The sequence below is a fragment of the Apis mellifera genome, linkage group LG12 (genome assembly GCF_003254395.2).
Source record: "Apis mellifera strain DH4 linkage group LG12, Amel_HAv3.1, whole genome shotgun sequence".
Lineage (NCBI taxonomy): Eukaryota > Metazoa > Arthropoda > Insecta > Hymenoptera > Apidae > Apis > Apis mellifera.
The window spans coordinates 4564570-4588128 of record NC_037649.1 but is presented as its reverse complement, the minus strand read 5'-3'; the positions used below and the strand labels follow the sequence as shown (position 1 = coordinate 4588128).

Here is a 23559-nt window from a genome sequence, read left to right as displayed (position 1 = left end):
GATTTTAATATAACGGGGGAACAAAATTGCCACGTTACAATTTATTGGGGGGTAATTCTCAAGCTTATCAAAGCTCATCTCAATCTGAATATCCAACGTTGTATTATTTCACGAACGAACAATTTTCATACCTTTGATCGCGAGCATCGATAGCTGCCATCTGCCAATCCTGCCATCTGGGTTTCGATTAACAATTTAACCCGAAAGTTCGAAGTGCGTGATAAACAATTTTTCCAATTAAATCGTGGCGGCGAGGTGGTGCCAATTAACAAGTGGCACAGGACGAAATAAGGTTGAAAGGGGAGAAGAAGAGAGCGCGGCCGGAACAGAACTAATCGCTTCGTTCCCATTCTTGCGTTAGGCAAGAGACCGGCTAATGGAGTCGAAAACAATTCGGTAAATACGAGCGGCCATTTCTTTTGGCCGAAGGGCATCAAGCTGACGTACCCCGTATTCCTCGTGTTACAAATCGTTCTACGCCCTCGTAAACAGCCTATAAAAATTTACCACGGTTATCCTGGCCCCGTCGCAAAAAGAAAAAAAAGAAAAAGAAAAAGAAAAAAAAATTCTTAACAACAGTCGTTGAAGAGATAAAGAATTCTCACAACTTTGTTTCGAGTTTTTTACGATCACAATTTCCGCATTTTTCTTTTCTCATTTATTTATTTATTTATGAAATATTGTATAATGTATTTTTCAAATCGTCGAAAATTATTTTATTACAAAAATTATTTTGTAACTTCAAAAATCCAATATCGATTGACACTTATTTATCAAGTTTAAACAAATGGACGAAGCATATTTAGAGTGAAATTGTTTCATCTCCATTAATAATTACAATTTGATACAAGTTTATCATTCATTTTTAGAATCGAAAAAAATGTCCCACGAAAATACATATATTGTGTAACATTCTGTACATCTCTCTTGTTTTATTTCATCTAAATCTATCAACTTGCCCCCAGATATAGAAATCGCGAAAAAGAATCTTGCCTTTCTTTCCATTCTACCATTCAATCCCCTAACGAAGAACCCAAAGAAAAGATATAAAAAATTCTCAGAAGATAACTTTTCTTTCCCTTTCTTTATACACATCTTTATATATTTCTTCCTCGTTCCACCGAGAAACAATAATCATACAACAATAAATCGGGCAGTGAAGAATCCTCCCAGTGAAATTTTGAATAAATGGCCATCCGCGGTCATTCAACGGGGGGTTGGAGAGGGTTCAAAAGTAGACAATGCCTAATGCCGTAGGAAGTTCGAGAGAGCCCCGCCACGGAAACTTTTCTTTCTCTTCCAAATCTGGCATCGGCATCGGAATCTCGTTTTGATGGCGCACGCGGTTGTCCCGTTGCGGGGCTTCAAACTCGGGAAACGCGGTTGCTTTTGCCGCCGCCGGGGCGGATAAAGTTACGTCTCACAAGCCAGTGAAATGCGAGTTTAAAATGTTGGCCGGGGGGAGGGGAGGGGGAGAGGCGTGCACACGGCCGGGCCCTAATACTCTGCTTGGCCGGCCAACTTTATTCGAATTTCGCGGAAAATTAAAAGAGAGTTTCCGGGCGACGCGGGCTGACTGACGGCCGAAACGTGGGCGAAATGCGAAAATCGGGGAAAGCAGCGTCCTTTGTCGGCGCGAGGAGGGGGAGGGAAGAGGAGGAGGACAAAGTCTAGGACTTCCCGTTTCCGGGATTTTCGATTTTCCTCCCAACTTCCACCATGCCGTGCCGTTGTCCATCGCCAACGCGGTGGTGTATGTTTTTTAGAGATTTTTAGGGATGGCGGGTGTACGAATCGTGTTTTGATTCGATAACAGGCCTCCCCTCCTCCTCCCCCTCCCTGTTGCTTTGAAAAAGAATCGATGGGCCGGGGAGACAATCGGTGGAAACAAAATGGACAATATCGTGGACAGGGCGAGGCGATTCGATTTCTGGAAATCGTTAGTTTAATGTGATTATAATCAGCTATCAATTGATTGCTTCTGTAAAAAATGTATTCGAGATGAGGAAAGGTGGAGAAAGTTTTTTTTTAACGTTTTGAGTGATTTTGAATTGTTACTATTTTTTTTTCAATTAATTCAATTGGAAAAATTAATTTTATCATCACTGTAGAATTTTTGGTGTAATGATATACATGTATACTTTTTTATAATCATATGATATCGATATTAAAGTTTCGAGAGCACGCGAAAGTTGGATTCAAACAGGCATAGATATTAAAGACATTAATACAGATAGGGAATTACGAGTTGCGAACTCTGTACGAAAGATGCATATTATAACTCGGTTTCGTACCATGGAAGTGGAGAAAGCGCTACATTTCCCGGCGCGTGCAAAAGTGTGACCCCGTGGCAAAGTGCTTTTCTATTTCAAATGGAAGTGCAAATTTTACTTTACGAATGGATCGATGTTCCTTTCGTATGTTCCATTCGTTCAAGATTACGTTCTTCAAATTTCTCGTATTTCTTACGTTACCTCGTGTTTATCATATTTGAAAAATCATTGGAAATTTTTTTTTTCTTTGAATAAATTTTAATTGCATCGGGATTTTTAAAATTTTTTTATAAATTTCTCTCTTTCGGATAAATTGATGTTTCGATTGGATCTTTCGAATTTGTTAGATATTTTTTTTTTTTCCATAAGGAAAGAGGAATAAAGAAACGGAGGGAGGAAGATGTTTCGAAAGCTTTTTCACCTTCTCAGAATATCGAACCGTAACCGTTAAATTCTCTCCTCGTAACGCAGTTACATAAATGGAACAGACCGACAAATATGACGAAGTTGTTTGGCTTTTATCTCGAGCGGGCAGGTTGCTGTAAATCACACGCAAACCCCAAACTCGTCCATTCGTTGTTCCAAACGATCTACATATTTCTATTAATTGCTAACGTTGCGCTAATGGAATTTCTCAGTTTGAAATATTCTTTTCCCGACAATTTAAATTCAATTTAATATTTTAGAAGCTTTAAAAAGTCTCGCTTTAAATTAGAAAAATGCCGGGGAATTTTATGCAAACAGATTGGATGTAAACAAACGAAGGTGTAATTAAACAAACCGAGAATATAAACAAGTAAACGGAAATTGCTAACAAACGAAATAAACAAAACGTAAATAAACAAACCAAAAATATAAGCAAACAAATTGACAATATAAATAAACAAGCCGATAATGCGTTTCCCTTTAGAATTTTATAAATTCATGGGAACAACTTTCTCCCCAAATAATAAAAATATATCGAAAGATTTGATAATTGCCTAACAGCTTAATCTCTCAACTTTAATAACATTGCTCTAGATTTTTTTTTTCTTTCATCGTTAAATTTATTCGATTATTCTTTTTCTTTTTTATTTATCGAATAATCAAATATCAAATACTACTAAATCATTAGAAATAACAAAATTAAATGTTCTTGAAATTTTATAAAATAAAAATGATTATTTCCATATCATTTCTTTTATACTATAAACAACGTTTTACGTTATTATATTTTTTTTTATAACTTTAATGAAAGTATTCAATTAGATTTAAATAAAATAAACACTTTGTATATACTGAGAGAAATAATTAGTTCGAAGATACATGTCTCAAAAGATTATAATCGATTAATTAAAAATATATTAAACATATTCGTATGTTTAGAATATATTTTATATTTATAAAAATTTGTTTCGAATAATTTTTCGAAACAATTTCGAATATTCTTGAAAATAGTATACATTTCATTACAGTTAAAATATCGGATTTTTTTTTTTATTCCCGATTCTCAATAGGAAACGAAGAAACGAACATTTTCATTTTTTTCAAACGCGTTTCTTTTTCGCGCGTTTTCTCGATGTTTCCTCTAAGCTTTTCATTCCATCGGTGAATTTCACCGCCGGTTTAATGGAAATCGCGATTAATTATAATTTTTCGCAAATGCACCGCTGTGTCGATTAATTAAAGAAAAGAACGAATCCTCGGCAGGTTATCGACCGAGTCAAACAATGCGTTACCCTGCCGAGGCAACGTTTCATCGCGAAGAAAACGAACCATTTTCTTGAAGCTTTTGGCTTCGCACAATTTAGACGAACTTGTTCTCTCTTGAAGTAAATATTAAGTATAACTGACTGTTCTGCCGTTTCGCTGTAACGTAATTAAGAAATATTCCCCGTTCTCGCATACGAATGTTGCTTAAAGTAAACTCGCGGGTCTAACAAATAAGAAAAAGAGACGAGATTTTTAACAATGAAAAATGAGAAAAGATACGTATAATAAAAATTGTGTAATAATTGTTAGAAAGTTAAATCGTTTTTTTTTGTATCAACTTTAAATTTTACGCTTTAAATTATTTAACTTTTACGTTGATGAAGCAAAATTTTCGAAATTATTCAATTTTTGATTTTGACAATTTTTTCATAATGATACTTTAACTTGAAATCGATAACAAATTTTTAATTTTATGCTATAAACAATCTAATAAAATATATTTTAATAACGTGAAATAATCTTAATTATTATGCCACTCGGCATAGAGATAAATGAATTTTTTAAACGAAATTTGATTTATTCTTTAGAAATGATATACTGCACCGGTATAGAAAAAATTAAATCGGATTCATATGCAAATTTTCATCACGAGCTTATTCAAGATCTTAGAAAGATTCAAATTAAAGGACCAATTACAAAATTAATATCTGAACTCGAAGAAATAAATACCTTTTGGCAATTGTTAATCAATATCATTGCTACTATGCCCAAATATATCACTACTTGAATAATCAACATAATCCAGTAATTTCAAATGAGATAACTTCGTATCATCCTTCTTTCATCCACATCTCTATATCAACATATTTTTATAAAGAATATCTTGCATAATCTTCATATAACCTCTACTCAGAAAAATAATATCAAAATATGCATCTCTCAAAACCATTGAAATTCCATGTAAACATTTATCACTACGACACCAACAACAATATATATACAATAAAAATCAAAATGATAATTTCAAGTCATCCTACAAAGTATTTAATTATCCAAATTATCAATCTTTTTTTCACTTTCGCGATATGACATCTACATATATAGATAACACGGTCGAAAAAGGGGGGGTTGCAGGTTGGAAGATGATGGCTGGTTGGCTCGCAGCTGCCCTCCTCGCGAGGGTAGGAGGGCGGTCGATGTTTAATACATAGGATAGTGGCGATATTGCGACACATAGAGGCTCCCAATAGGTCCGTGTCTCGGTGACAGGGTGCGAAGTCGCAGTGGCCTCCTGGCGGGACGCGGCACTCAAGCAGGGAAGTGTTGTCGGGCTTTTCAGGAGCTTTCAAGTGCTTTCGCAGTTGCCTCGAGTGCCGTAAGAGGCTTTCAGAAACGGAGGCAGAAACGGGCTTTTTAATAGGGCCGAGAAGGGGCACCTTCCTCCTCCCTTTTCCCTTTTTTTTTTCTCTCTCATTTTTTCCTTCTTCTATCTTGTCCTCCACCCTCCTCCTCGCTCCTTCGTGTCTCGCAACCCTCCTCTCTCTCTCTCTCTCTCTCTCGTTCTCGGATCCTCGAGCACGCGGCCAAACGATTTCGAGGTTATCGTTTGACGCGAAACAGAGCGTGCTCTCGAATCCCAGCGGGGTTACAGATCAACCTGGTGATAAATGTTTCAATTTGTAATGGATCGAAATTTTGTTACAACGGTTGCGCAACTTTTGTCGAAGAAACGTGGATGAAATGTCGTGGATGTATGCTGTTGAGATTTGTTCGAACGAATTATCATTAATTCAAAGGGAATGTGACATAAATTTGGAAAATATAGTGATTAATTATCTTCGTTTGAGTATTGTGGAAGATTATTGGTTGGAAGAAGAAATTTAGTGTGAATTGTTCTAGATTTTTACTAGGATTTGCATTTATATTTTCATTAAACTTGCTGATCATCCATTTCTACTTGTTTTTTTCAGATCTATAAGATACTCATTAAATACCTTGATATATTGGATAAATATACTGTATATACATAAAATTTAATAATCAATAACTTCTTTTTTAAATTATATTTTAGAAATTTGTTTTAGAAACATTTAAATTTAGAAAAATTGTTATTAAAAATCTTTATTCATTTATTGTGATTTATTTTATAACGCGATATAAGTCAAATTATTTTTATCGAATCATTTATTTTTTTTTTGTGTATTTTAATTTTCTAATGATAGTAATTAATGTTAAATTGAAAAATCATAATCAAATTCTTTTTCATGACAAAAGTTAGGAAAAATAAAGATGTATAATAATTATACGATATTTGAGAACTATGTAACTTAAATAAATATAAGTAAAAAATCCAACTAGTATTTTGAATCCTATTTTTATTATTTTATCTTATAAGCTAACTAACTTATAACTAACTAAAGCTTTTCAAAAAAACTATATTATTTATCATATATCGTAAACTTATGTTCAAACTTATTTGTCTTATCTACTTATTTAAATAATTAATTAGTGATTTATCATTTCAAAATTAACTTTTCCCTATTCTCGATGAAACTATCCAACCGATGATAAACACCGTGGATCGAAAACCTTGAACTCGACACCAGGAGGCGAGCTTACGCAAGGAAGGGGGAGAGAGAGAGAAAAAAAAAAGAAAGAAAGAAAAAAACCAACCCCATAACAGCGCAAAGTGCCTTGCCAGAAGTTCTTCGGCAGAATAAAGAACGCTCATCCCACTCGAAGGAAAGGGGGACGAATCGTAAATCTCCGGTTCATCCCATTCAAGAAACGCAATCGGACAATGGGATCGGTGATACTAATCCGGAGCGTGTTTACCAACCGTATCGGGAATCTCTTCGTTCGATTTCAAGGGAAAAGGAAGCGTGGCGTCAGAGGTGTGGCGCACTTCCGACCAAGACGAGGAGGAAGGGAGAGAGTTGAAATTAGTGGGACGATGACACTCCTACTTTATCGATAAAGTCTTGGCCCGACAATTCTTCTTCTTCCAGCGTTGGAAACGGTATAACAGGATAGAGTAGAGATTGTTTTTTTTTTACCTCGAAGCCGAGAATTTTGAGAAAATTTGATTTCGTCTCGAAGAAATAAAATATATATACTTGTTGAAAAAATTAAACAAGCGAAATGTGTAATCCTTTTTATTTATTTTCTTTTTTTTGTGTATTTTAATTTTCTAATGATTGTAATTAAATTGAAAAATCATAATCAAATTCTTTTTCATGACAAAAGTTAGGAAAAATAAAGATGTATACATGTATTTAGTTATAATCGTGATTATATCGACGATATCTGAGAATTATGTAACTTAAGTAAATATAAATAAAAAATCCAACTAGTATTTTGAACCCTATTTTTATTATTTTATTTTAGATAATAATGAACGAATAAAATCCTAATCGATATTGAATGTACGTATTTTTATAATATTTTTATTGAAATTAGGTGTTCCAACATGCTATATATTTTTTATATTTTAATATTTTAATATCCAAACAATAATATTTAATAATTTAAAATAAACAATTCGAAAGAATTTTAATATCTTTATATGTATAGAATACTGTATTTCTATCAATTCCATTATATTAACTTAAAAAAACTTTACTTAAAAAATTTCGTAAGAAATAAAAATGCTCATTACTGATTTATCTATTTCAAGGAATTATTTTCCACGGTTCTGCTCGAAGAGAAGAAAAATCGAAAGGCAAAGGGAAGGAGCGGCAAGGAGGAGGAAAGATGGACGAAAAGGGACAGAAGGTGGTGGTAATCTGCGTGTTGAAGCGTTCTTGGCCCGAGATAACGGCGAACATACATAATGCAGTGTTTCTTCTGCGGACCACCAATCGACAATGGTCTTAAGCGAAAATGGGCCAATAGAAGCTTTTCCTCCTCGAGCCTTATTACAATACATTAGAATATCGTCTGACTTGGTGCACCGTGCGCGGAAACGTGGCGATCTGCTGCTGCTGGATACTGGCCCTCGCGTGTTCCCAACTTTATTCGCTCCATGGTCCATCGAAATCTGTGTTCTCGAAAAACAGTCAGAGAGGGCCGTTGAAAGTTTTCGAAGGGACTTTTCGAAGAATCCTTTTATTAATTCATCCTTCTTATTAATTCAGAAATCCACAATAATAACAATAAATATGTAGTTCTTATTTAATTTTTTAGATTGGATTTTGATCGATAAAGATATATTCTTTTTATACTGATCAAATTGCAAAAATATTATTTTATTTAATAATAGTAGGAAGGAGTAGTCCTTTATTTAAAATTTAAAATATATATTTTTAGATATGTGTATTTGATTAACTGATTGCAAAATATTAAACTTATGAATAATTTAATAAAACATAATGGATTGCATTAAATTATGGAGTGTACTAAAATTATATAATTCCATTCAGAAAAGCAAAAATCCATGAAGAGAAACAATTCTTGTTTAATTTCATCATAAAAGAGATAATGTACAATTAGTTATAAAAAAGAAGGATTCTCAAGCTGAAAAATCTAAAAGCCATTCAAATGATAAACTGGGACGATTTTTAATTAGTACATTAAAAATTATGTAATTCCATTCAGAAAAACACAAGTCATTCTAAAATTTTGAAAGCACTTCCATGAAGAGAAGCAATTCTTGTTTAATTTCATCATTAAAAGATATAATATAAAGAGATAGTGTACAATTAGTTATAATTAGTTATAATTTTGTAATAATTCTAGTTCTAAAGATTCTCGAATTGATTTTTTCCAACAGATAAATAACCTATATAAAAATTTCTGCAAACAACTTTAGAAAACGCAAAAATACATCAAAATCTGAGAAAAAGAAGCTATTTCATAATAAACTATTATTTCACAAAATCTTTCACTATTTCACTTTATCTTTTTAATAATTCACAGCGAATACATAACTTAACCTAACCTATATAATATATATAAACCGATCATCTTGTCTTGCGCATGCGTCGATCTCGTTCCACTACAGAATCGACTATAGAACATACAAAAAAAAAGAAGCAACTTCATAAATTATTATTTCACAAAATCTTTCACTTTATCTTTTCAATAATTCACAGATTATAGAACATACAAAAAAAAGCAACTTCATAATAAACTATTATTTCACAAAATCTTTCACTATTTCACTTTATCTTTTAATAATTATCTTATCTTTTAATAATTCATAATTTAATATATAAACCGCTCATCTTGTCCCGCGCATGCGTCGATCTCGTTCCACCAGAAGAATCGACTGTAGGAAACTGTATTTCGAATCGACATACAGCGACGAACAAAACACGACGCATCTTCACCGAAAAGAGACACCCGTGCTTCCTTAAAAACCGGCTCTCTATAGGCGAGCATCGGTGTCCTCCCAGCTAAATGAAACAATTCCTGGAATTCTTCGTGACTTCCCCTCCGCTCGGTTAATTTCTGGACACACACACACACAGAGAGGGAAGAGGGGAGGGGAGGGAAGGTAGAGGGGGAAGAGGGTGACGGCCTCGCTTAATCTGGCGCAGTTTAGACAATTTAGCGCGGTTACCCGGTTAGCGTCAAACATAACCTCGCCACTTGGCCGGGTGGTGTAAAGAATGGCGGGGGTGTAATGTCGGTCCACGCACCACCGGGTTACCTTAGCGAAAGGGAAGCGACGAGGGAGAAAGATAGGTGCGCGAGGTTCAACGAGGGAGACTGTGTGCTTACCGGTTACCGAAGCAGAAGGAAGAGCCAGAGGGGTTGGCCGGAATAACCCGGCTCTTTAATTTAAAGCTGCCGGACAGTAATTAAAATAACCACCCCACCTCTCTCGACTCACACGCGCGCGCGCGCGCGCACACATATTTCCTCGAAGCGACTCGTTCAAGACGAGAGCTCCCCGCGTTTGCGGGGTGAAATAGGTCCTCGAATTGTAGGGGGAATCGTTTAATATCGTTTGAGAACGAGAAATGACGAAGGATGATTTGAATGAGTTGCAGAGTGTAAATGGTTGATGTTTCTTTTAAGGGAAATTTGCGAGTGAAAGGATTCCAAGGGGGGAATGAGGTTTGATACTTGATACTTGAAAAGAAATTCGAGTGTGGATTAAATTAATTAAATTGTCGTATCTTTTAGATGGATCTTAAAGTCTTTGTTCGATCGTATATATCACTGCAATAGTCTGTTCGAAAGGGTATAATTAATTTTTATAAGAATGAGCAAATAAAATTACTTTAAAAATTCATAGTATATCTGAATATAAAAAAGGAAAAAAAAGTTAAGAAATGTCTTCAAGTTATCACTAATTTAAATTTTTTCTCGATCGATCTCTTTCTGACATTTTCTATGAATAAATATTTATTATGAAATAACAAAATCATAATTATTTCTTTATCCATCATTATTTCTCATATTTGTAATTTGTAAAATTATTTTATTCTTCTCTTCTCATATATTTTGATTTATTATTATTATAATTATTATATATATATATATATATTATTCTAATAGTAAAACAGAAATGAAAAATCTGGAATATTTCTATCTCACAAAACTTAATAATTATCTATTCCAATTCTAATTAATGGAAACTTCGTGCAGTATACCCAAAAGGAACGTTGAATATTTTTATCCCAAGATGTTATACGACTCAACGTCGTATAATATACATGTTACAGCCAGAAATCAGATTCATTTTTTCCTCCACTGGCAACGGAATTATTATGTTACTCAGTTTCCACTCTCCAAGCATGAAGAACGCCAGGTCCGATAATTACTCGCTTTCGAGTAATCTGTAATATACTTCCTCTAAATGATATGTATTTTCTTAATGAGCGTGTTACATTATACAGCGGCGGGTAGAAACCGAGTTAATGCAAGAGTAACGCGGCGTGGCCCGACCTCGTCAAGCGCCACGTTTCTGCTCCTTCTGATCCTTCTGCTTGGTCGCGATCGAGGTCAGAGCACGCCGAATTCGAGAAAATTCTTGATTCCACAGTTTCGTAAATCTGTCTTAAATTGTTCTTTTTAAAATAAAAATTGAAGAGGAGGGAAAGATTTGTTTCTTCGATATATTATATGATGTAAGATCATCGAAATTAAGAGTATAAAATATAAATTATTCGTCGTGTTTCAGATTTGTTTTGTATTGTAATACGGTTTATAACTAATTTAAGATATTTATTATAAAATATAATATTATTCGAATGATGTTCATGTATTTAGTAATTAATTAAGATAATTTATTTAGGAATATGTAGAACACAACATCATAATAATACATAATAATGACTCTGTTTCATTAATGAGAATTGTAATATTGCAAAATTTTCAGCTCAATCAATCCAATTTTTAGATCGTTGATACAAATTTTAGTTTTCAAAGAACAGAAAATAATCCAAGTTCAATCACATAATCTTGATGATTGATTGAAATCTTTTATGAAACTATGTGTCCATTTCAATCCAAGAATTTTGATTGAAAAAAGTGAAAAACAATATTATAGAGCTTCGCCTGAATTATATTTTTATGGAATAAATATTATAGTATCTTTGAGTGTTGATATTAAATTTTAACATGTATCAAAAAAACACAACAAATTCAAAGAATATTTATGACAGCATTTTAAAATAAATAAATAGTAATAACAAAAGAAAAACTATCAGACAATAAAAAAGTTAATGAAGTTAATAAGATTATTATAGACAAAAATATAATGGAAAAGTGAAGCAATTTAAATTCATGAAAAAGAGCCAAGAAAATCGTTTGAATAATACTGTGCCCCATACAATAACCATCTTATAAAGATTTATATAATAAAATTTAAAAATATAAAAGATATATTACAAGCTTGAAATATCCTTGAAGCAGTTCGCGTCTAATTTCAATTTAAATATGTAACGCTCAATTTTGATGATCGTACATCGTATCGTAAAGTCTTGGGAGATCGTCGATGCGAGGAGGCTTGATCGACGATCGCCAACGATAATCGATCCCGAAATTCGATTTTTTCACCGAAATTGATCACCTTACGTCACCTTGCGTCGAATTATCCGTGAAATATTCATGACGGCGTAACGCACAGGGCTCGTCGCATATTTTAGTAACGTGTATCGTGTTGTTGGATCGCGGCCATTGTGAATCAGCTACTTCCAAGTAGCGGCGCACAGCCTTGGAATTAAATTTAGCCGGTAGGTGCACACGACGTGCATCGGCTGATGGAAAGATCGGTATCAAATTGCGGCTAATAACGGAAATAAGAATGATATTAAGCGGGTTCACCGTTTACGGTGATATAACGGGGACGACGATAATCCTCGTGTAATATCGTTTAATAATTTAACTTGCACCACCGTTGTCATACAGAAATCCTGCGAAACTTTGCTCCACTCTCTTCTTCACGAGATTCATCTCGAAACATCGCAAAATTTCGTTTGATAATTATTCTGGGAACAATTATCTTCGAGATTCGTTATGGAATTTAATTTCGACCCGTTTCGACATTGAATCGTTTAATTTTGATTTGAGAATAATATATTTGTATTGTAACTTGTTCCTTCATCACTATCAATTTTAGTTTATTGATAAATAGAAATAGTGAAGGACTTGAAAGAAGAGAAAGAAATTATTATTGAACAAGGAAATTTCCTTTTTTATACGAGAATTACTCCATATATGCTTGTTTTATAGAAAAATATGCGAAAAAGCATTGATGATTTCTTTAAATTTTCTTTCTGTTTTGCCAAAGAATTTGAAAAATATAAACAAAATTAAAACTTAGTTTTTTAAACACAAAATACCAAGAAATATAGATATCAATATCAATTTAATAATAATACAAGTAGACTCAAAGCAAATATAAAAAGAAAAAGAATATAAACTTATTCTTCAAATAGAAAATAAAATTTTACTCGAATTTATATGGAATAATTATCACATTGATAATCCTTCAGAAGACAAACAAAATTTTCATCTCTTCGAATTGAGATTCGCAATAACGAGATTCCTACCTCGAGCATATCTACCCTTTTATACGTTCCACAAAAAAGAAAACTCTTCGTCAAATAGCTGATAATATCAATCCAATTTTTACTTAAAGACAGATCGAGGTCTATCCCGTGCGCGAATAAAATTCGTCTAAGTATCCTCGAACGAGGATTGCACGGGAGAGAGAGAGAGAGAGAGAGAGAGAAGGGGAGCACCGAAAGTGGAAAATGTGGGGCGGATATACGGATGGTATACACGTTCACGTTTACAGTGCAATCGTAGCCTGGAAAGCGTCGATATAACGTGGGCACTCAGCCGGCGTGGCGTGGCGTGGCGTGGCGTGGTCTAGTCCCGATATATACCAGGTGTTACGATAAATTTAAACGATATTTTATTCAGGCGGGCCGATCGCTAGTTTTCAATTTGCCGGCTCGTATATATTTCGCGAAGGGAGGGAGGGAGGGAGGGAAGGGCCGGCCCTGGAGATGCAATTTCTCGGGGTGCTGGTTTCCTTTTCGCCCGTCTGGACCCTCGACCAACCCGCTTCCTCCTACGCGCGGCTTCCGTAGCGGCTTGATGAAAAAATAATAATCCCGGGGGAACGGTCAGTTATGGGGAATGAAATCATCCTGGCGCCGCTCGTGGCTCCACCACCTATCGATAGTGCGCCTACGTACTTGTCTTTGGTCGAAGAATGAATCTTCCATCTCTATTGTTTCAGATGCTCGAGTCGACGAATAATCTTGGACAGGACAGGTGATGGATTGAAAGATACCGATCTTGTGTCTTGTGATTTTTGTGAAATGAACGCGATTGAAATAATATTTTCGAGGGGAGAATTGAAAATAGATGGATGGATCCTGTATATTACAGCTTTTGGCTAATTTACGAGAGGAGAGATCCGATTGACTCTGAAAGGAACGAAAAGAATAATTCATTTCGTGTATCGAAATATTATAGTATGAAATTATTATCGAAAGTATATTTCTACGAATTAACTATTCTATCGAATATTTAATAAACAGGGATGTAAAGAACGAAGAGAGAAGAATCGAATCTTGGAAAATTCCAATAAAAAATTCGATCAAATAATCGTTCAATTCGACTCCTTTCGATAGAGAATTATGACGCTCCTTTGTCAATGGGAATCATTACTAATTCTAGGAGCCTCTTTCCCAGATCTGATAATTCGAGGCCGTGAAGTTCAAACGCGGAAGAGGGGCGGGTTAGATTTGGATCGGATCCTGTTTTCGGTGTTTCGAGATACGGAAACGAGATTCAACTGGTCGAAGTTGGGCAACGTTACTCCGCAACTTCGGATAGGCTTCGAGTCCGCATAATCAGGATGATACATGCGAATTGTCCGGGACTTTGGGCTTGAAACTGCGCTGTGAATTGAAACCTTTGCCGGCAGTTACGCTGAATTCCTTTCATTCATCGGTCGCAATTCCAAGAATCCCTGATTGTGGAACGGGCTTCTTTATTGAGTAGTCGGAATGCTAATCGACAAGTATTATATCGTCGGTGGAATTACTACTTGGAATTGATCGTTCTACGGGGGAATTCATCACTTTTTCTTCACGACAATATAATCGGGAATAATATTTTAAAAAATTGAAATTATGATTGGAAAATTATGAAATTCGCGCGTATTTTCGCAATATTGAAATCTTCTTTGCGATTTCCAACATTAGGAAGTTAATTTTTCAAGGATCGTTATTAATTATTATACGATTATAAATAATTATATCAAATTATCTCTTGAAACGATTTAACCTTTAAACTCTCAATTGAAAAAGCAATTATTAAATTATTTATTTAATAATTATTCTCAGAAAATGTGCGATTAACGAACCTTTGAAATTTAATTAATATATTATAATATAATAATTCATAATTGAAATATATTACTTTACGAAAATATATTAAACTATTCGCACGAAAATCAAAATCCAAATTAAATTCCAAAGAAATTGTAAAATTTTATAAAACTCGTGCGAAAGACACGAACATAATAAAATATCTCTCCTCATTTATTTTTCAATAAACGTCACAATTTCATATAATATTCTCCTGCGAAAGATTTTAAATAAAACAAATATCTTTAACGAATTACGTATAACAATTTCACGAACTTTTCAACTTTTGAAAATTTTCAAAAACACCACCGATCTTTCTCGACTATTTTTCTAAGACTATCAATCCCCCAAACGTCATCCAGAAAACGCACATTTGCTAAAAAACGAGATTGAAAACTTGGGATACAATTTAACCGTTCATTAAACGACACGATTAACGGCAAACGCTCCGATATTACTTCTCTCACGGGACATGAGACAGAGAGAGACAGAGATAGACAGACAGAGAGAGAGATTGTTTAATCCGCGTTCACGAGCTGTAATAAGCGCGAATAATTTCATTATGAAGTGGCGAAGAAAAGGAAACGCCAAGTTTCTTAATATCCAAGAGACGAAATTGTTCCACGCGCACATATTTCAATGAAAAAAACTTGAATCGAGCCGAACATTCATTCGCAATTTTTGTTTGACTTTCTATCGTCCCTCGCCTTCCATTGGAGTCGGTAATCGAGGACGATGCGGAGACTGATTCAGACTGATTCGTCTTATGTATTATACACCATTTGCTATAATAGCGAAAATCTTTTCGTGTTGAATGACTCAAAAAAGATGCATGTTCCGATGTTATTGGTATTCTTGTAAGGGGATTCTTCTTAAAAGGAATTTATATTTATTTTAAGTAAAATGTTATCTCTATAAAAAAGAAAAAAAGAAAATTAAATATTGAAATTAATTAAGTTTATACTATATAAGAGATTTCGTAGCGATAATCTTAAACTGACGGATTTTTGGACAGAAATGTATAATAATTAAACGATTCTTTTTGAGAAAAACTTTCATTTGTTCGCTTAATTCATTTCTTAAAAGAAATTATATTAATGCCTCTTCTATTTCATTACAAGTAATAAATTATAAACTGTATTTTATCCTGTACATATTAAAACAAATATCGAGGGAACACTAGTTTCCAATGATCTTGAAAAGATTCGATTCGTCTAAATCTCGTTTGTTTAAATCTCTAAACGAAAAATCTATATATATTTTCCCCCAGAAAAAATGAAGAAAAGGAAGGAAAAGAAAAAAAAAAAGAAAAGAGAAAACTTTCGAAGCGACCACCATGCACAGCAGCATGCATTTTTAACCGAATCCAATTCGATATCGCTGGAAAACTCGAAGGGAACGTGTGTCGATTTCCATGAGGCACACACGAGAGAGAGAGAGAGAGAGGCCCTCCCTAGAATGCTACAACGAGAGGCCGGCAATTAGCGGGTGTCGATCGAAAAAAGGTCAGATGTACAAGCGGAGCGTCGAAGGTATTTAAAACCCGCGAGTGTGTACAAATGGACGGCTTAAACGGCGTCGGATGGAAGACGGTGAACAGGTAGGAGTAACGAGAAAGGAGGGACGAGCCTCGGTAGATGTTTGGCTTCTACTGAAATTAAAAATATCGATTCCCATTCGCACGCCGGGCTTCATAGAAGCTCAATTCGTTTCTCTCCTGCAAGACAATACCTATTCTTCCCGCGGACAGTAAGAGGTACAAATTGCAGTTGCATCCCTCGACTCATTCTCCCCCTCTCCCTCTCTCTCTCTCTCTTTCCCTCGTTGCGCAGGAATCCCAAACACAAAGGCTCTTTTTCATTTGGTTTTTCCTACCCCTTGCTCGCCCAACCGCTCTTCACACACACACACACACACATACGTACAGGCCGTACCCCTTACTTACGGTGGTAGCAGGCCGATTCCACGCCATCCCACATCATCGCACACCACGTCGCCACGCGAATCAACCATCCTCTTCCTCTTCCACTTTTCTTTTTTCCCCTCCTGCGCGTGTTTGTGCATGTTTGCGCGCCACCGATCATCCGGAGAGAGAGTGACCCGTCCGAATGTATGGAGTCGTAATGGTATATACATAATTGACTAATCCATTGGATTACTCGGGGAGAGGGGGAGGAGGGCACTTGATCTCCCTCCTGTGTGTGTGTGGAGGAGGGGAGGGAGGGCGAACGAAAGCTTTCTCTAATCGATCGAAATAATGCCACGGCCAATCGGGACCGATTGGAGAGCAGAGACTCGCCTCCTCTGATTCGATCACGATCGAATGATGCCGCCTGGATATATATATATATACTGTGGCCACCGCTCGTTTCTCTTAATTGAATGGCCCAATGCAACTCGCCAGAATTTATATACGTATTTACGCGGATACCATCGCCTTTTCCTTGTTGTCCTCTCTTTTTATTTCTTGATACGTAAAGTGGTGCAAAGTTTGGAACGTATCGTTGAATAAGTTGAATGGTTTCGATATAAGAATATAGGTTATATAAGGAAAAAGATTATGTTCTCGAGATTTATTATTTTATATTGGCTCGAATAATGTAGAAGATATCTTTTTCTTTGTTTTTAATAATTATTGAAATCATTAAACCTTTTATCTACACATTTTTTAATATTTTTTAATATTGTCAAAGAGAAATGAGATATTCCAAAATGATAAAGTTAACTAGATTCACGATACGTAACAAGGCTTAAGAGGTCAAGTGGTATTAGAACTCTATTTGTTAGTATATAAATATAATCGATTAAATTCATGTTTTGAATTATATAATACGTTTAATATCACGCCTTCCACGTGAGCTGAGGTAATTCATTTAGAATTTGTATACAACAACTAACTTAAATTGTACGAGCTCAATTATTAAAGATATCGATGAAAATTTCATTCATTCTGAGAAACGAGGAATCCAAATGAAGAGATTTATGTTGAAGAAAAATGACATAGCTTTATCTAAAAATATATATATAAATAATTATACTTTGCAAATGAGAATAACATTATACAATCTTCATCTATAGTAATACAAATATAAAAATTATACAAGTATGATAATATTTCTCATAATTAACAGAAATATAAAACTTCGTTTCTCTTCATCTCCAAAGCTCTCTTCAAAGACGCGAGTCCCTCTCGTTTCACGGAAGCAGAAACGTTGATACACCAAACCTGATACACGGTGTGAGAATCGATTCGGCTTGTAAATGCATCGGTTGATTTAGGAGCGCGCGTGTCCCTTGTTTATCGGCTACGAAAACGGATGATGTAGCGTTGTTCCACAGTTGAGCCGAGGTATAATTCGTTTAGAATTTGTGTAAACATGTTATTCGATACCGTAAACGATACGGCCCGAAAAAAGAAGAAAAGAAAAGAAAGGAAAGAAAGAAGAGAAAGAGAGAGGGAAAGGGACTGGATACTGGTTGGGAATCGATATGAAAATAAGTAACGGCGCATGGAGTAAACGGTGGCAGAGAGCCGCTCGAAAAACCTATATACGACAGATTGAACAGCAAATACGCGGCTCACGGAGCACCCTTTCGGCCGTGTAACGGACAACCAAAAAATCAAAGATCGAGTGGCCGCCACGGCAAGCTCTCGATCCCAACGCGTTCGCCAAATATCTATCCACCGGCCGGAGTCGATCAAACACACAAACGAAAGCGAGACAGAGACAGAGACAGAGAGAGAAAGAGAGAGAGCAGAGAACAGCGAGCAACAGAGAGAGAGAGAGAGAGAGAGAGAGCGTCACCTGCACGGTGGCTTCGCAATTTCGAAGGGGTTTCAACGATGCGGAGCGACTGCTGCTACCCTCTTCGACTACGAGCCTTGATTAGGCTTCCGGTTAATTAATAACCTCTCGTGCACACATAGCCCTGGCCCACGTATGAATATGCATGCGGTCTGTTGTGCGTTTCGCGGTGTTAGAGTGCCGAGTGTATTCACCGCGTGCGATGGACGAGGAGGAGGACGGGGAAGACGCGAGGAGAAAACGAGAGAGATAGAGAGAGGGAGAGGGAAGGAGGATGGTGGGAAACGGGAGGGTGTGTAGGGAGGGAGGGACGAAGATGCGAGATGTGGGTGGGAGGGGGTTGGGCGAAGGGAGACGACTACTGTGGTGGAGGGCTACTTATTTGCATTCGGAAAACAAAGGGTGTGGGCCGTGCTGTGTATGCGTGTATGTGTGCTTGCCCCTCATTTCGCGTAACGAAGGACGAAGGGAGGCCGATCAAAAGTCTTTTCCCGCCTTCTTCGTTGTACCGCGTTTGAATCGAGCGAGTTTATGCTCGAGATTTTAATTAGTACCGCACTCCATTCCCACGCGGGCGCATTTTAAGGGCCATACCGTTGAATTAATGCGCCTGTTTATGGTTTGTTTTACTCTTTGCGATTTTTTTTCCTTTTTCTTTTTCTTTTTCTCTCTCTTTTCTTCTTTTTCCAGGGCAAAAGAAGGAGGAGCAGTTTCCTTCCGTTGCTTTTTTTCCCCCCCCCCCGTTGCGATTCCGTTATTATTATTATCGTCGTAGTAGAGTTCGCTTTTTCTTTTCATTCATTCGTTTATTTTTTCGATGAAGTTGATTTGATGTATTTCTAATATTAAGTTTTAAAAGTATGATAAAAAGATTAAAAATCGCGTACATTCGATGCTTGATAAAAGACAAAAAATTAAAAATTCGTTGCTTTTCATGTTTCAAAATGTTTTCTCTTGTCTAAAGGATAAGAGAGAATCTAGTGTAATTTAAAGTCTCAGGATATTTTTAAATCAAGCTTATAAACGCGTTTTGAATTAAGAATATTTATCAACGGTGTTGTTCCTCCTCTTTGAACGAATATTAAGGATAATTAGGGCGCGAGATGTATTTCAATTTATTCAATGATCGTGTTGCATCCTCGATTATATTATATAATGGAATTTTTTTTTTCTTTTCATTCGTTTGTTTTTTCGGTAAAGTTGATTTGATGTATTTCTAATATTAAGTTTTAAAAGTATGATAAAAATATTAAAAATTATATACATTCGATGTTTGATAAAAGACATTGCGAGTTTTTCTATGTTTCAAAATGTTTTAATCTTGTCTAAAATGATAAATAAGAGAGAATCTTTAATTTAAAGTCTCAGGATATTTTTAAATCAACCTTATAAACGCGTTTTTGAATTAAGAATATTTATCAACGGTGTTGTTCCTCCTCTTTGAACGAATATTAAGGATAATTAGGGCGCGAGATGTATTTCAATTTATTCAATGATCGTGTTGCATCCTCGATTATATTATATAATGGAATTTTTTTTTCTTTTCATTCGTTCGTTTGTTTTTTCGGTAAAGTTGATTTGATGTATTTCTAATATTAAGTTTTAAAAGTATGATAAAAAGGTTAAAAATTGTATACATTCAATGCTTGATAAAAGACAAAAAATTAAAAATTCGTTGCTTTTTATGTTTCAAAATGTTTTCTCTTGTCTAAACGATAAATAAGAGAGAATCTAGTTTAATTTAAAGTCTCAGGATATTTTTAAATCAAGCTTATAAACGCGTTTTGAATTAAGAATATTTATCAACGGTGTTGTTCCTCCTCTTTGAACGAATATTAAGGATAATTAGGGCGCGAGATGTATTTCAATTTATTCAATGATCGTGTTGCATCCTCGATTCTATAATGGAATTAACAAATCCCCGCGAACTCCAATCGACCGACAGGGACTGATACCATCTGTTGTTGGCTACACCTGCGTTTTCAGTCCCTTGCACCTTATGGCGCACGAACCTCGAAGCTATGACGCATCGTTAGCTCTACCTCTACGCACATAGATGAAATTAATGTACATATAAAACAACCAGCTAAACCCAGATAATTAAGAACCTATTACCTTGAAAATATGAATTGAAAATTTCTTACACTGTGAGCGCAAAACCCATTCTCCACGTGTAGAGATGGAAGCATGTATAATAATAAGAAGATCGAGGAAAAATAAATTTCAAAATAGCATGAAATTTTAGAAAACCTTTCTATTTATCTCTATTCTAAAATTTTAGAATTTAGAATTTCATATAAAATTTTGTCATATTATCGTCGATTATTATTATATTATGATCTCTATACTTCAATTAGTTTTATAGTAACGATATAGAAAGTGTTATTCAAATTTTTAAAAATATATAATAACAATATCGAATGCTTATATTCATACAATTAACTTCTCAATATATCAAAACTTCAAACGAGATTATTTTTGTAATTTATAAATGAAGTTTAACAAGATTCGAATGTTAATTTTTTGTAGTAACGATATAGAAAGTGTTATTCAAATTTTTAAAATGTGTAATAACAATATCGAATGCTTGTATTCATACAATTAACTTCTTAATATATCAAAACTTCAAACGAGATTATTTTTGTAATTTATAAATGAAGTTTAACAAGATTCGAATTAAAAATGTCTTCTTAACCAATGATTTTTAGATGTGAATGGATTAATTATACAAATTTATTTAAGAAAAATATTTGACCTTTATATTCACTTAAAAAAAAAAGACTAATATAATAAAATAACAGAAAATAATAACATCAGGCTAAAAATCCTATACTATCTGATCAATTTATTTTCTCATTGAAACATTCCTTAAAATATTTCGTATATAGATACATTATTTCATACATCAAATTATAATTACTTTTTGTCTATCCTTTTTATGCAATCCCACAAAAGATTTTCTATCCCATAAATAAATAAATAAATAACAATCGATCAACAATTTAAATTACAACAATCAGCATCGATTTTACGCCAATTTTATTCCGCAAATAAAATCCACAAATAAAAAAAAAAAACGAAAGAAAGAAATCCTTCGTTCGAATGTACAACAAAGAACATCTCCAATCTCTGTTTCACCAGGCATCATACGTTAAGAAACGGATCGAATAATATAAAAGCGGATTTCGTTACTCTTGCCATGAATAGATGATAAGAACATTATATACTTCTTCTACTACCAACAATTGCACGTCGTATTCCCGTATCGTTTCCTTTGGAATCCAAAAAAAAGAGTCTCGCGATCGTCTCTTCCTTCTCTCCATCATCATTACGTCGCGACGTCCGCTTGTTTGCAACAGACTCTCCCTCTCTCTCTCGCTCGAATTCGCTCGGCCCGCTCGCGAAACTCGGTCGAGCCCACCACCCTTCCTCCTCCTCCCCCCATTTCTCGCGTAATTTCCTCCTCGAGTACAATAGCACTCGAGTCGCATTGCTCAACCTCGATCCTCCAGTCGAATCTCCCCCCCCTCCCCGTTCCTTGAGCACTGCAAACACCCAATCTCTTATTTAGAAATCGGATTCGCGATCGAGACGGAACGCGATCCTCCTCCTCTATTCCCCGAGGGGGATATGAGGGGAAACTGAGAATCCCCGGGGAATCCTCGGCGTCGATAGGAGTAAGAACGAATGGAAATGAATTAACTTTTTGCCAAGATGCTCGATGATCGCTTTCGAATCGTAATTCTTTGATACATTGTGACGCGCCGATTTATTTATTCTGTGGAGAATTAAGTATATATGGACTCCGTGAAGGAAAGTGGATTTCAAAGGCTGGCTTAAACATGGCCGTGGTTTTTGCAAGGTTTTGTCGAAGAAGTTGAAATTCTTGTTTTGTTTTCATTCGCTCCTTTTACAATATTTGTAATTAGGAGATTGTTAAACATATGTATAATGTATTATTGTGTGTGTAATTTTCTCTTTTTAGAAAAAGAAAAATCGTAAGAGAAAGAAAATGATCTTTGATGATAAATTTGAAATAAATTTAAATTTGCTCCATTTTCATGTCACGCTATATTTTCAATTATTGTGTTTTTATGTGTATGTTTCTTCTTTGATATGATATATATATTTCGTGTATTCAAATAAAGGATTATCTTATGCAAAATTTATATAATTGTACGATGATATTACTTTCGAGTTTACTGAGAATTTATCATCATCATGTGATTTATGATATTTATGAGAATTGAAAATACAAAAGTTTTATACGAAAGATACGAAAGTTTTTTAAACAATGTATGAGTTTTTATGATTTTGACCTTCAGATTTCATTCCACACCGTGGAATCGAGCCTTGGACTTCGATGGAATAGAAGAACAACAGAGAGATTGAGGGAAGGACAGGAACCGTGGTCTTCCCGCCATGGCCTTAATCGTGGACGAGTTTACTTCTTTCTTACGTCGATTCGTCATTCGACTGAATTGCGTTTATGGAATGGAATTTATGTCTTGCGATTCTTCATTTGATCTTTCGTTTCTTTTTTTTCTTTCTTTTTTTTTTTTTGGTGTTATTATCGTTCTGGTTTTATTCAAGAGAGTTACTCTTATTGACACAGCCTTTTAGCTACAGTCCCTTTTAAAAGTGTTCCAACAACAGAGCAATGAAATATACAATCACAAGAAATTATTAAAATATATTCAATTAATTCTGGTATTCTTCATAGATGTTAAAGAAGAAAGATTAATTAAGATTATAGTTTAAATCAATTATTAATACTGCTTTTTAAAAATAAAATTTTTAATGTAATTTTTAACTAATTAATCAATACAGTTCATTTTTAAAAAATTCAGTTTATCGATTATTTATTTCTTAAAAAAATATTAATCTGGTTTATTAGAAGATATTGAAAGATTATTGAAAGATTTATTGTAACTTGTAATTTACAAG

General features: G+C 34.7%; 1 long non-coding RNA gene across 1 annotated transcript in view; it reads right to left on the bottom strand.

Annotated features, from left to right (window-relative positions):
- LOC113219153 overlaps nt 1-23559 on the bottom strand; it is a 312779-nt gene that overhangs the window by 87259 nt on the left and 201961 nt on the right. The window lies entirely within an intron of this gene.